The following is a 13666-nucleotide window of genomic DNA, read 5'->3' as shown; positions in this document are numbered from 1 at the left end:
CCCATTGTCATCTATTTTTATATCCATCCTCACATTGGTTAATTATTTAATATTACAATTGTTTAATACAAATTCAACATTTTTATATCAATCAATTAGTTATAACTATGTTTTTGTATATTAATCAATATGAATATGAATATTCCAATTATTTCCATGCAATCCAATTTCTTACAAATCAATTAATTATATTTACCAATAATAATAAACCAAATAATTTTCCCCATATATTCCTCCAAACCACAGCTTAACCATTTCTGCTTTCAACACAATATACAATTAATAGTATCTCAATTATTACAATTCTCTAGTTAAATAGAGCTTTTTTTCTTTTGTGTTTTAAAATCTTGAACTGTCCTCTTTTGCCCTAAATTTCCCATTGTTTGCACCTATCTTTTTTGGTGAGAAAAAAGAAAAAGAAATCTCTCTGCCTCATTTTTTCATGTTGCAGCAAAGAACCTGCTTTACTTTCAGTTTTGTTTTTTCAGCATAGCTAGGGGAAAAAAATCTGCTCCAGCACTTTTTGCAGCAAGCTGGAGAGCCTCCGCAAAACAGCGGAGAGCAAATCAGCTGAGAGTCGGGAGGCCGATCTAATCAACTTGTGCTAATTAACCTATGCTGAAGCTGAAAGGGGCTGTTTTTTCTTGCTGTTTGCTTGCAAGAAGGTAACTGCTGCAAGGCACAGGCCAAAGGGTGGGGGCCAGTGGGTGGGCAGGGCTACATTCGGTGTATAAGACGCACCTAAATTTTCACCCCCTTTTGGGGGGTAAAAAGGTGCGTCTTATACTCTGAAAAATACGACTCTGAAATCTGTGTCTGTCTTGTTGGGTTGCAGAACCAAACCAGACAGTTATAGAGGTGCAGATGGCAGACTCAATAATTCCTCTGTAGAACTGTATCAGCAGCTCCTTGGGCAGTTTGAGCTTTCTGAGTTGGCCCATAAAGAACATTCTTTGTTGTGGTTTTTTGATGACATTTTTAATGTTAGGTGTCCATTTTAGGTCTTGCGATATGGTAGAACCTAGAAATTTGAAGGTCTCTACTGTTGATACTGTGTTGTCTAGTATTGTAAGAGGTGGTAGTATGGGAGGGTTTCTCCTAAAGTCTACCACCATTTCTACAGTTTTGAGTGTGTTCAGTTCCAGATTGTTCTAGTCTCACCACGAGGCTAGTTGTTCAACCTCCCGTCTGTATGCGGATTCATCATTGTCTCGAATGAGACCGATCACTGTTGTGTCATCTGCGAACGTCAGTAGTTTAACAGATGGATCGTTTGAGATGCAGTCTCAAAAAAGCATTGAAAAGCTTCTCTTCTCCTGATGTTTGACGCACACCCTTGTTTTGTAAAATAGTAAAACAAAAAATGTCTAGGAAACTCAGTGAAACTGAGCATCATGTGAACATCTCAAACAATGTGCTACTTTTGGAGAAAGGTAACTCAATCCAAAGATTTAGTGCTAGAGCACTTGGTTAAAGGGCCCCAGTGCAAACTGGGTAATTAATTCTGACCTTTGCTTGAATTATTGAAAATTACTTGATCCCATAATTCAAGAAATTTCCACTGAAGTTTTTTTTCCCTACATTTCTTCAACTCTGGCCTCACTAGCTGCTATGGCAAAGTTTGTGAAACTTCAATAAACATTCTCTCACCCAAAGTTCATTAGGTATATTTGTGTTGTTGAGAGTTACATTCAAAGAGGCAAAGTCCCAATAATAAGTTCTAGGCAGTAAATGGAGTGAGTCAAGATCATTTTGTACTACAACAAAAACAATTATTATTTGGAAAATTATTTGAAAGACAGCCAAGTACAGAGATCAAATCTCGGTATAAAAGCAAACTTAAATTCTATGATTCTTCCAGTTTACCACTATCCATTTTCCCTTTAAATGTTCTTAGACTAGGCAACCTTGTGCCTTGCAGATATTTGACATAAAACTCCTAGAACTGCTTTGCCATTGATCAAAATAAATAAAGTTAAAAATAAGTGGAAGCCTCATCTATCTATTTGACAAGGAAAAGTGCAGGGAAAGTGGGAGAGAGAGAAAAAGAGAGAGAGAGAGAGAGAGAGAGAGAGAGAGAGAGAGAGAGAGAGAGAGAGAGAGAGAGAGAGAGAGAGATTTTCATAGAGACACATGTTTAAGGAAGAGAAGAGCGGTACAAAAAAAGCTTCCTTTATTTAATTTTGTTCTTGGCTATTCTAATTAGCATGTAAGATCTGATGACTATGATGTATGCAAGAGCTGATGTTTCATCATTTTCTTTGCCTCTTTATTCTTTTCACCCTCTTCTGAAATCTTTCTAGTTCAATGTCTTGATATCAGATATCGAGGTCATTGTTGTCCCAAAGGTGCTTTTTTCAAGAGGAAATTGGACTTTCTTGTTTTTCTTTGAAGACATTTCGCTTCTCGTTCAAGAAGCTTCTTCAGCTCTGACTGGATGGTGGGGAATGGAAGGATTTATATTCCTTGCAGACAGCTGGGCATTTGCATTTTTTTAGAGAGTCGTTGAGGCCACTTGGAGGTGGCGAAGTGGTTAGAGTGCAGCACCGCAGGCTACTTCAGCTGACTGCTAGCTGCAGTTCGGCAATTCAAATCTCAAGGTTGACTCAGCCTTCCATCCTTCTGAGTTCGGTGAAATGAGGACCCAGATTGTTGGGGGGCAATAGGCTGACTCTGTAAACCGCTTAGAGAGGGCTGTAAAACCATTATGAAGCAGTATATAAGCTTAAGTGCTATTGCTATTGCTATTACCTGTGTCCTCAGGGTCACCTGAGTAGTGCAAATGGATGTGGAAACTTCTTGGAACTGCTGAAAGGATGTTTTATAGACTGGAGATAGCTGATGTTGTATCCCTCCCCCTCAGTTGAGAGAGAGGGCTATTCAATTTTGACATAAATGGCCACTTTGACCCTCTTTCAAACCAGAAAGAGGTTTTCTAATTCAATGTTTATGAGACCAGATATGTCAAAAGGCTGTTGTGTATAGTGGCTTTTCAAATATCTGGCAGTAGGCACTAGCTATGTAAGGAAATGTTCATTCTAAGTCAAACTTGCACAGGTAATTGTGTAATAATTTTACTCCAAACAAAACCAGAGAGGCAGAGAACACATGCCAAAATATTTTGTTTGATTGTATAAGTTGTTTTGGTTAAATTTGTGCCTTCAGCATTATTGTATATAACCTCCCCTCTTTGATTGCAAAACACATTACCAGAAACATTATTCATAATATATTATCTTTATTAAGTTTCATGCTTGTCATAAGATACAAACAAAAATTATTCCAATTTGATAACAGAATTTAAAATGTGCATTAGCAAAACAACTACGAAAACCTCTTAGTGGTAAATAACTCTCTTACCGAGGTTTATTCCCACTGCAAATCTGTTGTTTTGGTTGAAAAGACTTTTCTTTTTTTTTTTTATTGCAAAAGTTTTACAATTACATTTTCACCCTTTTTTTTTCACCCCCCCACCTCCCTCCCCAAACTTCCCGTCCTCCCTAACCCTCCCTAACCCTCCCCCCCCGGACTTCCCTATTATGTACTCATAACTAATAACACTAATATATATACCTGAACCCATCCCTCCCCCTATATAATTTTCCCTCTTTGTCTCTTTACATTAAGATATTTCTAATACATTGTTTTCAAATAAAAGCTATTTGATACTTTCTAATTTGATATTTGTTCTGAACATATTCTATCCACCTTTTCCATTCCCATTCATAAGTCTCTTGTGAACAATCTTTTAAATATGCTGAAATCTTCGCCATCTCTGCAAAATTGGCCATCTTCGAAGTCCATTCCTCGATAGTAGGCAAAACTTCATTCTTCCAATATTTACCTATCAACAATCTTGCTGCTGTTATCATATACAATATCAACTTTGTTTCACCCAATGTAAAACCCTTAACTATGCCCAATAAAAACAGTTGTGGAGAAAATTGAATTTTTTTCTTCAATACATTCTGCATGACCCACCAAATTTTTATCCAAAAAGCCTTAACTTTCCTACAGGTCCACCAAACATGATAATACGTAGCATCCAAACATTCACATCTCCAACATTTTGGCTGAACATTAGGGTACATACATGACAACTTTTTAGGATCTAAATGCCATCTATAAAACATTTTATAGAAATTTTCCCTCAGATTCTGCGACTGTGTAAATTTAACATTCTGAACCCAAATTTTTTCCCATGTTTCCAACATCACTGGTTCTTCAAAATTTTGTGCCCACTTAATCATGCAATCTTTAACTAATTCCGTTTCTGAATCCCTTTCTAACAAAACATTGTAAAGCCTTTTAATATGCATTGGACCTTTCTCTCTTATATGTCTAACCAATTCTTCCTCATGCAACATAATACCAGTTTTTTGGTCCTCTTTCCATCTCAATTGTAATTGATTATATTGTAACCAGGTTAAATTAATCCCTTCGTCCAACAGTGTCTGCAATGTCTTCAGCTGCCATCTGCCCGCATCTGTAAAAAGAACCTCTTTGTATAAAAACCCCCCGAGTGACATTATATTTGTATTCCACAAGGTATGACCAAGATCCAGCCATAGCGGTATTTTATAATCCCATTTGAGTCGGTGCTTCTTCCAAACTCTCATCAAAGAGTCTCTAAGTATATGACTTTTAAATACTTTATCAACTTTGTCATCATAAAATAGGTAAGCATGCCATCCAAATTCAAGATCAAAACTTTCTGCATTCAATATTCCAGCCTTTTTACTTCCAAACCAATCACTTGTTAAAGTTAAAGCTACTGCATCATAATATAACTGCAGGTTTGGAAGTTTAAGGCCTCCTCTTTCTGGAACATCTTGCATAATTTTCAATTTCACTCTCGGCTTTTTCTCGTTCCAGACAAACTTATTAAGTCCAGTTTGCCAAACTTTCAGTTGTTTATCACTTTTAAGCACCGGAATCATTTGAAACAAAAACAGAAATCTTGGCAAAATGTTCATCTTAACTGCTGCTATTCTTCCAAGTAAAGACAGTTGCAGCTTTTTCCAAGTCTCCATGTCTTTCTGAACCTCTCGCCACAACACCTCATAGTTATTTTGAAACAATTTCATATTTGATTCTGCAACCTGAACTCCAAGATATTTTACCTTAGGTACAATTTCAAAACCTGCCCTCCTTTCAAGCTCATGTTTACGATCTTGTGTCATATTTTTGATTATCATTTTAGTCTTTTTTGAATTCAGTCTAAAACCTGAAACTCTACCATAGTCTTGTATAATGTCGTTCATCAGGATTATTGATTCCATTGGTTGTGATAGGGTAACCACCAGATCATCTGCAAATGCCTTTATTCTATAATCCTCTTGCCTTATCATTATGCCTTTCAAAATTTTTGAGTCCCGTATTGTATTTAGCAAGACTTCCAATGTTAAAATAAATAAGAGTGGGGACAACGGACATCCCTGTCTTGTTCCTTTTTCAATTTTAAACTCTGTCGTCAAACTTCCATTAATAATAATCTGTGCTTTTTGCTCTTGATAAATTGCTGAAATTGCCTGTATAAATTGGTCCCCAAAGCCCATCTTTTTTAAAGTCTTTAGTAGAAAATTCCAGTCCACTCTATCAAAGGCCTTCTCCGCATCCAAAAAAACCAGCACTGCAGAAATCTGTTTATTCTTATCAAGATATTCCAATAAGTCTATTACTTGCCTTACATTGTCCTTCATGTATCTGCCCTCAATAAATCCCGCTTGGTCCTCATGAATCACCTTTTGGATTACTGGCATCAACCTGTTGGCTAATACCTTCGCATAAATTTTATAGTCTGTGTTCAAAAGAGATATTGGTCTGTAGTTCTCTGGTTTTTTAGGACCAACTTGTTCCTTTGGTATTAAAGATATATAAGCAGTTGTCCAAGATGGGGGTATTTTACCCCCTTGTTGAATATTGCAAAATAAATCTCTAAGTTGTCCCACCATTTCAGCTTGTAAAGTTTTGTAATACACTGCAGTCAAACCATCCGTGCCAGGAGCTTTGGCTGTTTTTAGCTGTTTAATTGCTGCTATTATCTCCTCCTCTGTTATAAGATAATTCATTCTTTCCTTTTGTTGATCAGTAATTTTTGTAACTCTCTTATCCTTTAAATATTTTTCTATAAGTCCATTCTGCACCTCTTCTTTAGCATATAGTTTAGTATAATAATCCACAAAAGCTTCTTTAATTAATTTTTGTTGAAAGATTTCTTTCCCTCCAATATCAATACTGTCAATAGTCCGTATACTTTGTTTTTTCCTCAATGTGTAGGCCAACCATCTGCCCGGTTTATTAGCATTGCAAAATGTATTATGCTTCGCGTATTGTAAACTTGTTGCAACTTGTTCCGCCATAAGCATTTGGAATTGGTCTTTCAAAAGTTTTATAGCACTTCGTATTCTTTCATCTGTTGGGTTTTTAATAAGTAACTGTTCTTTATTCTTTATTTCCATTTCCAACTCAGATCTTTTCTTTTGTCGGAACAGTCTATGTTTAGAATTCATGTAGATAAGTACCCCTCTCATATAAGCTTTACTTGCGTCCCAAACAATTTCAACTGGGGTACCTTTATTCAAATTTATTTCAAAAAATTCTTTCAAATGCTTTTTAAGTTCTATTATATTTTTTTCATATCTAAACAAGTTCTCATTTAATCTCCAAGAACGTCTCTCAACCTTATCCATCTCGATTTCTATCCATACAGGACTATGATCAGTCAAAGTTCTTGGAAAAATCTTTGTTCTTTTTGTCTTAACAAGTAGATCATTTGACAACAAGATAAAATCAATCCTAGAAAAAGATCTATGTCTATCAGAAAAGAAAGTGTAATCCAATTCATTTGGATTATGTATTCTCCAAACATCTTTTAGTTCCATATCTTCTTTCATATCAAAAAAGGTCTGTGGTAATCTAATTCTAGACTTTGCCAAGCTCTTTTTATCTAATTTAGAATCAATTACTCCATTCCAATCTCCCATGATTAAAATAGATCTGTAATCCCATTGCAATATTTTAGTATGTAACATCTTGTAAAAATAATCCTGTTGTTGGTTGGGAGCATAAATTCCAATCAAAAGAATTTGACCATTTGCTGTGAACAATTCAATTGCTACAAATCTACCATCTTGATCTACTTCTATAACTTTTGCTGTTAATTTTTTATTTACATAAATAACCACACCATTCTTTTTCTGCGAAGTTGAAGATATATAATGTGCTCCTAGTTTTGAGTTTATCAAATATTTTTGATCTTGAGTTGTGATATGCGTTTCTTGTAAACATATTATATCATTATTAAATTGTTTCAAATATGTAAATAATTTCTTCCTTTTCTGTGCTGAATTCAACCCATTGACATTCCAAGATAAACACTTAAAGGTCATTAGCCTCTTTCTGGAGCGCAGAGCAATATGCTTGAAGTTCATCCGAGAGCTTCGATCTCGCTCCTCCCATAGCTCCAATCTCTTGTGCAGTGCTCTTAACTGCCTTCTTGTCTTGTCTTTCCTGTTGTTGTTGTTGCTTTTGTTTAAGTAGCTTGGATTGAGCTCTAGTTATACGTTGATCTTTAACTTCAGTCAACTGAATCAAATCCAAAATTGGAGAAGAATCCAGCAAGGGCTCACTCAGAATACCTCCTTCTGCACCTTGCACGTTTTCTAATTCCTGCTTAGACTGTTCTTTCAATTGCCTCTCTTCACTCTCCTTAATCTCCAAAACTGTAGATGTACGTGGAGATGGTGTTCTTTCCTTAAGAATAGTACTGTAAAAGTGTTGTGCCTTCTCCACGGTATTCAACCGATATCCTTCTCCCTTATATCTAAAAATTACCCCAGCTGGTGCATCCCACCGGAAGGGTATCTGTAAATTTTTCAATTCCTTAACAAGAAAACCAAATTCTTTTCTAGCTTTCAGCATTTTAGGAGGTAATTCTTTAAAAATTACAAGCCGTGAGCCCCCCACTTGTACAGAAGTGTGAAAAGATTTTTGCAGGATATCATTTCTAATTTCTCTCTCAGTGAAGTATATGACCACATCTCTGGGTAGTTGTCTTTGCCTGGCCACCCAAGAGTTCACTCTGTAAATTTTATCTATTTTATGAAATACCAAATCAGGATTAACTTGTAAAATCTTAGCCAGGGCTTCAGAGCAAACTTGTCTCAGATCCTGTCTTTCCTCCTCTCGAATTCCCCGAAGCCGTATGGCAAATTCCATCGCCCGGAATTGTATCATAACAATCTCATCTTCAATTCTCTGCATTTTATTGTCAACTTCATCAATTTTATAGTCATTATCTTTCATCCTAACATTAACTTCTGATTTAAATTCTTCAACTTTAAAATCAACTTTCCCAATAAAATCTGCCAGACCAGACGCCACTTCAGATATTTTTTTGGTCACCATAATTTGATTCTGTTTCACCATATCTTTAACTTCATTAATTTCCTGCAAAAATTCCTGATGTGATTTTTGAAGTTTATCATCTATCTCCTGTTGTGATTCTTGAAATTTATCATCCAAAGTTTTAGAAATAAATTCTTTTAAATCTGCCACATCAAATTCTTTTTTCTGAGTTTGTAACTGTTGAGCAGGGGGAAGTTGCGTTTGATGTTTATGTGTGGGGGATCCCCCCCCGATGCCTTCCCTTCCTGCTTCTTTGAAGCCATCGTGCCACGTAAAGTAGTTTTTTTGAAGAGGGAAGTTCTTTTTCCTTTCCCTCTTCCACAGAAACTTCTAAAAAAGTCCCCCAGATTTAATCAGGTAGAACTAAAGTAAAGCAAAGTCAAATTTTAGCAAAAGAAATTTTTTCTTTAGATAGAGCAACTTTGTAGCAATTTTACAACTTTGTAGCAAAGCAGGGAGGCTTCACAAATCCACTTTCACTAGCTCGTTAACTCAAACGCTGGACGCCATATTTTTTCAAATCACTTTCACTCGCTCACTTTCTCTTTTGATTTAAAAAGTCAACAAAGCACCAATACTTGCAGTTTTCAAGTTTCTGGATTCAAGTTGATATTTCCGCTGTTTGTTAAAATTAATTCCTCTCACTTTAAAAGTTTGCTGCTGCCGGCTTGTTCTGCTGAAGGCAGAATCGTCCCACGCCGCCCGGAGTCTCCGCAGGTTGGAAGGGAGCCACACCTGTTTTCACCCCCAGAAGCAATTCCCTGGGGGGGTTACAGGGGCTCAACCTGTACCCTGCTATCTCTGCTCCTGCAATCTTCAAGATTTCGGAGTTTTCGAGCCGCACCTCGTTCGCGGGGCGGCTCTACAGGCGGCGGGGCTGGCGGTCTTTAAAAAGTCACCGCCGTCGCCGAAGCTCGCAAACCGGAAGTCCTAGAAATTTGAAGGTCTCTACTGTTGATACTGTGTTGTCTAGTATTGTAAGAGGTGGTAGTATGGGAGGGTTTCTCCTAAAGTCTACCACCATTTCTACAGTTTTGAGTGTGTTCAGTTCCAGATTGTTCTAGTCTCACCACGAGGCTAGTTGTTCAACCTCCCGTCTGTATGCGGATTCATCATTGTCTCGAATGAGACCGATCACTGTTGTGTCATCTGCGAACGTCAGTAGTTTAACAGATGGATCGTTTGAGATGCAGTCTCAAAAAAGCATTGAAAAGCTTCTCTTCTCCTGATGTTTGACGCACACCCTTGTTTTGTAAAATAGTAAAACAAAAAATGTCTAGGAAACTCAGTGAAACTGAGCATCATGTGAACATCTCAAACAATGTGCTACTTTTGGAGAAAGGTAACTCAATCCAAAGATTTAGTGCTAGAGCACTTGGTTAAAGGGCCCCAGTGCAAACTGGGTAATTAATTCTGACCTTTGCTTGAATTATTGAAAATTACTTGATCCCATAATTCAAGAAATTTCCACTGAAGTTTTTTTTCCCTACATTTCTTCAACTCTGGCCTCACTAGCTGCTATGGCAAAGTTTGTGAAACTTCAATAAACATTCTCTCACCCAAAGTTCATTAGGTATATTTGTGTTGTTGAGAGTTACATTCAAAGAGGCAAAGTCCCAACAATAAGTTCTAGGCAGTAAATGGAGTGAGTCAAGATCATTTTGTACTACAACAAAAACAATTATTATTTGGAAAATTATTTGAAAGACAGCCAAGTACAGAGATCAAATCTCGGTATAAAAGCAAACTTAAATTCTATGATTCTTCCAGTTTACCACTATCCATTTTCCCTTTAAATGTTCTTAGACTAGGCAACCTTGTGCCTTGCAGATATTTGACATAAAACTCCTAGAACTGCTTTGCCATTGATCAAAATAAATAAAGTTAAAAATAAGTGGAAGCCTCATCTATCTATTTGACAAGGAAAAGTGCAGGGAAAGTGGGAGAGAGAGAAAAAGAGAGAGAGAGAGAGAGAGAGAGAGAGAGAGAGAGATTTTCATAGAGACACATGTTTAAGGAAGAGAAGAGCGGTACAAAAAAAGCTTCCTTTATTTAATTTTGTTCTTGGCTATTCTAATTAGCATGTAAGATCTGATGACTATGATGTATGCAAGAGCTGATGTTTCATCATTTTCTTTGCCTCTTTATTCTTTTCACCCTCTTCTGAAATCTTTCTAGTTCAATGTCTTGATATCAGATATCGAGGTCATTGTTGTCCCAAAGGTGCTTTTTTCAAGAGGAAATTGGACTTTCTTGTTTTTCTTTGAAGACATTTCGCTTCTCGTTCAAGAAGCTTCTTCAGCTCTGACTGGATGGTGGGGAATGGAAGGATTTATATTCCTTGCAGACAGCTGGGCATTTGCATTTTTTTAGAGAGTCGTTGAGGCCACTTGGAGGTGGCGAAGTGGTTAGAGTGCAGCACCGCAGGCTACTTCAGCTGACTGCTAGCTGCAGTTCGGCAATTCAAATCTCAAGGTTGACTCAGCCTTCCATCCTTCTGAGTTCGGTGAAATGAGGACCCAGATTGTTGGGGGGCAATAGGCTGACTCTGTAAACCGCTTAGAGAGGGCTGTAAAACCATTATGAAGCAGTATATAAGCTTAAGTGCTATTGCTATTGCTATTACCTGTGTCCTCAGGGTCACCTGAGTAGTGCAAATGGATGTGGAAACTTCTTGGAACTGCTGAAAGGATGTTTTATAGACTGGAGATAGCTGATGTTGTATCCCTCCCCCTCAGTTGAGAGAGAGGGCTATTCAATTTTGACATAAATGGCCACTTTGACCCTCTTTCAAACCAGAAAGAGGTTTTCTAATTCAATGTTTATGAGACCAGATATGTCAAAAGGCTGTTGTGTATAGTGGCTTTTCAAATATCTGGCAGTAGGCACTAGCTATGTAAGGAAATGTTCATTCTAAGTCAAACTTGCACAGGTAATTGTGTAATAATTTTACTCCAAACAAAACCAGAGAGGCAGAGAACACATGCCAAAATATTTTGTTTGATTGTATAAATTGTTTTGGTTAAATTTGTGCCTCCAGCATTATGGTATATAACCTCCCCTCTTTGATTGCAAAACACATTATCAGAAACATTATTCATAATATATTATCTTTATTAAGTTTCATGCTTGTCATAAGATACAAACAAAAATTACTCCAATTTGATAACAGAATTTAAAATGTGCATTAGCAAAACAACTACGAAAACCTCTTAGTGGTAAATAACTCTCTTACCGAGGTTTATTCCCACTGCAAATCTGTTGTTTTGGTTGAAAAGACTTTTTTAATTAACATGATTAAACATCATCTGTCTATTGCAGGTCCTTGGCAAGGACTCGATAGATGTATACAAAATACCAATTTCAGTTTAAAATTGGACGACTGTGCAACCAACCATAATAATAATAATAATGTAATATATTCATAAATAATAATCTAAATATTAATACTGTTCATGAATAGTAAAGTTACTGTTTAACTTTTAATCACCAATAAGGGAAGTCAGGTAGTGAGAGTCCTACCTCTTTTACCCATCTAGGTTAGGGGAAAGAATACCCATCATAGACTGGTGGCGGCAGCAAAAACACCAAGCCACTAAGCCAAAGCAGGTGGCAGGACCAAGGTACAAAAGAGCCAGAAGGTAATTGTTTATTTATTTATCTTTAAAATCACTTGGAAACTTTAGAACGTGCTCTGTTTCTATTCAGGGCCCTTTTCTGTTTTTATTCCTGGTTTGTTTTTAATTTACTGCTATGAAGTTTTGTTGTTAAGCTTACCCTGTTTATTTTCAATTTGTTTTCTGCTGAGAAGGGAATCGATTGCAGCAGGGTACACAGATGATAAATAACAAACAAATATGTTTGTCGAACAGGATGAAGCCTGCGCTTGAATGACTGAGAATCAAGTCCTTGGCAGCTGCTTGCCACTAAAAAGCAAGTCTTACAGTACAGACTATACAATAGCAATAGCACTTAAACTTATATAGTGCTTCACAGTGCTTTACAGCCCCCTCTAAGTGGTTTAGAGTCAGCATATTGCCCCCAACAATATGGGTCCTCATTTTACCGACCTCGGACAGATGGAAGGCTGAGTCAACCTTGAGCCTGGTGAGATTCGAACTGCCGAACTGCTGGCAGCCTGCAGTCAGTAAAAGTAGCTATCTAGCTTGATTCCCTCTTCTTTGCAGCAGCCCCTGAGATATTGGAACACTACTATCATGTCACCCCTAGTCCTTCTTTTCATCAAATTAGACATACCCAGTTCCAACGACCATTCTTTATATATTTTAGCCTCGAGTCCCTTAATCATCTTTGTTGCTCTTCTCTGCACTCTTTCTAGAGTCTCAACATCTTTTTTACATCGTGGCGACTAAAACTGGATGCAATATTCCAAGTGTGGCCTTATCAAGGCATTATAAAGTGGTATTAATACTTCACATGATCTTGATTCTATCCGTCTGTTTATGTAGCCTAGGACTGTGTTGGCTTTTATGGCAGCTGCAGCACACTGCTGGCTCATATTTAAATGATTATCTACTAGGACTCCAAGTTATTCATAGTTACTATTATTGAGCAAGGACTCCTTGCTCTATAGGAGCACTATAGGAGCACTAGGACTCCAAGTTTATTTATTTATTTATTTATTTTTATTTTATTTCGAATTTATATACCGCACCTTCTCCCGAGGGACTCAGGGCGGTGTACAGCCAACTAAAAACATACAATACAAACATTAGTTACTCATAGTTACTGCTGTTGAGCAAGGAACCACCTATGTGGTGGTCTCCCATGAGACAAATGAGACACGCAAACAGGTATCTCGGGATGAGAGCCCAGAGCTGACTCCGTGACCCTCTTTTATTAAAAATTCCTCAAGTTCATTATACAGCATCATAGCAAGGTGGGATTGGGGGTGGTTATATGATTGGGTTGCATACACTCATATTATAGTAGTTACGTAGACTCTTCCCAGGCTGGTCCGACCCTTCCCAGGCTGGTACGGGAATAATCATGTAGGTATTTCTTGGCCTGAGCCATTGGGACTTTCCAGATGACGTAATGTTTTTCGACATCCTATTTCCCTGTACGCGCTGTGGCAAGGTCCACGGGTAATTCTGATATGCAAGTATATTTCTATACAACTATTCCCACATCTCCTCCTTTTCTGTTTTGTTGAGATTGGCTTCCTCCAGTTCCAGAAGGGTTTTGGTTTCACTTATCAGGACATCCTTCCTATTGGAGGGAATAAAACCTTTGC

At 37.3% G+C, this 13666-nt stretch overlaps 1 protein-coding gene across 6 annotated transcripts in view; it reads left to right on the top strand.

The window, feature by feature from the left end:
* Nucleotides 1–13666, top strand: part of PRLR (prolactin receptor) — a 176972-nt gene that overhangs the window by 121905 nt on the left and 41401 nt on the right. For 2 of the 6 annotated variants that reach the window (XM_087888217.1, XM_087888215.1), the window contains one exon: nucleotides 11949–12050. The exons of the other annotated variants lie outside the window; for them this stretch is intronic. The gene's annotated coding sequence lies outside the window, so the exon portion shown is untranslated. The remainder of the gene's footprint in view (nucleotides 1–11948; nucleotides 12051–13666) is intronic. 6 annotated transcript variants of the gene reach the window in all.

This window comes from Pantherophis guttatus, chromosome 2, assembly GCF_059756535.1.
Source record: "Pantherophis guttatus breed Tessera chromosome 2, ASM5975653v1, whole genome shotgun sequence".
In the NCBI taxonomy this organism is placed as follows: domain Eukaryota; kingdom Metazoa; phylum Chordata; class Lepidosauria; order Squamata; family Colubridae; genus Pantherophis; species Pantherophis guttatus.
The sequence above is the reverse complement of the archived record's forward strand: the minus strand, read 5'-3'. Positions and strand labels throughout refer to the sequence as shown.